At 44.2% G+C, this 2812-nt stretch overlaps 1 protein-coding gene across 5 annotated transcripts in view; it reads right to left on the reverse strand.

The window, feature by feature from the left end:
* RERE (arginine-glutamic acid dipeptide repeats) overlaps window positions 1–2812 on the reverse strand; it is a 155886-nt gene that overhangs the window by 146090 nt on the left and 6984 nt on the right. Inside the window, exon 1 of one of the 5 annotated variants that reach the window (XM_027882464.1) lies at window positions 77–87. The exons of the other annotated variants lie outside the window; for them this stretch is intronic. The gene's annotated coding sequence lies outside the window, so the exon portion shown is untranslated. Of the gene's footprint in view, window positions 1–76; window positions 88–2812 lie in introns of those variants that run through there. 5 annotated transcript variants of the gene reach the window in all.

Genomic DNA, 2812 nt, shown 5'->3' on the forward strand with positions numbered 1-2812 from the left:
AAAAAAAAAAAAAAAAAGGCCTTCCCATCTTATTTTGGGAATCTTCATTACACTGAGTGCTCATAATCCATATCACTTGCTGTTCAGTGCTACATCAGCATCAGGAAAATTGAAGGATCTCCCCTCATACACCAAAAGCCACCTCTGCTGCCCCTTGGACCTGTTTCTGAAGCAATGCTCAATCTTCTGCACACAAAGGTGAGAAACTCGAAGATTCATGCACTTGACTGTCGATATTAAAGATTCACATCAGGTCACTTGCTATTCTGGGACTGCAGTGATTTATACACCATTTCCCTTCTTTACCCTCAAAATACAAAACACAACTACTTAGTGTTCTTATCTGTCATTTCCTGAGCCTGGCACTTTAAACACACAATGTTCAAACAACAAAAAAACAAGTTATTTTAAGGCAGAGGTAGATGCCTTGGCCAAGACGTTACACCTCACAGACACCAACAAAACTCATCTGCAGCTTGTTGAGCCACTGCTTCAGGACAGGAGTCAGAGCTGCTCTGCAGCCTTCAGAGAGGTGAAAGTACTGAGCATTTGCATCAAACCCAACAGGCCACATGCAATTTCTGCTTCCCAATGGTTGGAAAATGCTCCTGTCCCATATTCTGACTCTGCTATGGAGCCAAGTCCCCAACAACGTCACACCCCAGTTCACAACTCGGCTCCTGAGCTGCTTTTGTTTCCTGCCTGGTGCATCCCTCTAAATTATGATGAGAATTGGTTCAACTAAACGAGGCTGGCTGAGACCAACAGCAGTACAAACACTGGGGTAAACAGTGACCACCCGAGTGACACAACCAACAACTGGGGACTCCAACAGCTCCAGTCAACACCTTTTAATCCCATCATCTGCCAGAGCCCAGCCCAGTGCCCCAAAGAACGGCCTTAATTTGAAAATCACTAGGCCAAAACAGCATTTCAGGACAATCTCAACACACTGTACACCTATTTCTGCAATTGCCTTCACAGTTGGTTTTCTTACCAGTAACTGGATTCTCGGGTGAAATATTGTGTTACCCACATCGATCAACAAGTTACAGGAACACTGGTCTGCAGTGTTTTACCAACTGGTGTTGCTCCCAGTCCAGCATACACACCATCAGCACAATCTCTCCACATCACTTGAAGAAGTCCCAGGACAGGGGAAGATTAACATGTGCACACTGAGCTGACACTCACAGCTCTGGAAAGCTGAACGTCCATTAAAAAATCAAAAAATTAGCAAGGTCGGGATTCCTTCTGGCTACTCCTAAGCAAAACAACAGGCAACATAACCCCTCTCAACCCAAAAGACAAGGAGGTTTAGGATTAGTTCAATGATAAACAGCTTATTTTCTTTCCCACACACACACAAAAAAATCAAACCCAAGCCCTCTGGCAGTGAACTCTTAACCACTCACATCAGGAGATAAAAAGCCCCATCTTGTCACCTTTGCATAAATAAAAGCAAGCAAAAGAGGGGTTGAGAGACACACCAAGGGATCCTCTACAACCTGTAGTAAAATTGCAAAGACAGCCGAAGCATTCCGACAGAACAGCTGTACACATCATTATGTTAATTAAAATTAAAGTCTCATCTGCTTAGCATACAAGCAATTCACTGAACCTTAGTGACAATAGGAAGGAACCATTTCCTCAAAGGGACATAATCACACACAACTGGAACAAGTTGTCTGCTCACACCGAAGGCCACAGCAGCCAGGAGATAGCAAAGTATTCAAGACACAGTCCTGGCTATTTTAAGTAAAACAAAGCACTATCAACTCCAAAACACACACAAAGGAAGTGGTCAGAGGGATTACGTCAGCCCTTGCCTCAATTCATAAATCCTGACCGCAAAACAAGACGAATTCTTAACTGCCTTTCTCTGGAAAGATGTTTTAAGTGAATACATGCAGTTTGTGCCCTAAAATACGCTCTCGAGCAACACTCGCTGATGAATCACTTTCAAACAGCGACTGGGGGGGGGGAAGGGGGGTGAAAAAAAGTGGTGTAATCCAAGTCAATTCTATCGCGCTGCCAGATCAAATAACATTTCAAGAAGTGCCTGCCAAGCACCCGGCCTGCCAGAGCACAATGAGCACTCAAGTGGCTCGGGACTCAAAAAACCACCTTTCACTGGGTCCCAGAGATCTTTATAAAATAGTTTAAACACGGCTAAATTACGGGGTTGGAAAAACAAATAAAAGCTTTTTAAACGCTGCTCCTCCAGCGCTCTCTCAGCTCGCTGTTGAGGCATCTCAGACGTCTGTCTTGTGAGAGTCACTGGGCAAAAAGTGCTCAAAACTGCGACCGCCTGTAAGAACAAAAACTGCGAAAAATGTGGAGTTGGTTGCACGTCTGGAACTAATTGCCTGCAGATTAACGGCTTTACATTGGAACAGTGCTGTCTGCGGGGTTTGAAATCCAGTTGACTTTTAAAACTCCCAGAAGAAACATCTCTGTGGAGCGTCTGAAACTACACTTCACTAGATTTCTATTCCCCACTTTCTCCTGATTCACGCCCCCACATTAATGTGAAGTTTAAAACAAACAAACAAACAAACAAAAAAAAAAAAAAAAGAGAGAGAAATTCAGTGGCCTTGTCAACTGGCATTTCCACTCCCCTACAATTAAAGCCGCCCCATATGGCTGTAAGGAGCCATCCAGGCACACAATGCCCCATGCAGGGCGAAGCCACATGGACTCAGAGGAGCTTAAAACCAATTGCAAAACAAAGCAGAGCTGGTTTCTTCCTCAGGAAACAAAGTGGCCGAGCAGGTCTCCTGTCACTATCTTAAAACACCATTAAACATCG

Source organism: Empidonax traillii, unplaced genomic scaffold, assembly GCF_003031625.1.
Source record: "Empidonax traillii isolate 1590-97213 ecotype Southwest subspecies unplaced genomic scaffold, ASM303162v1 scaffold106:size2091409, whole genome shotgun sequence".
Lineage (NCBI taxonomy): Eukaryota > Metazoa > Chordata > Aves > Passeriformes > Tyrannidae > Empidonax > Empidonax traillii.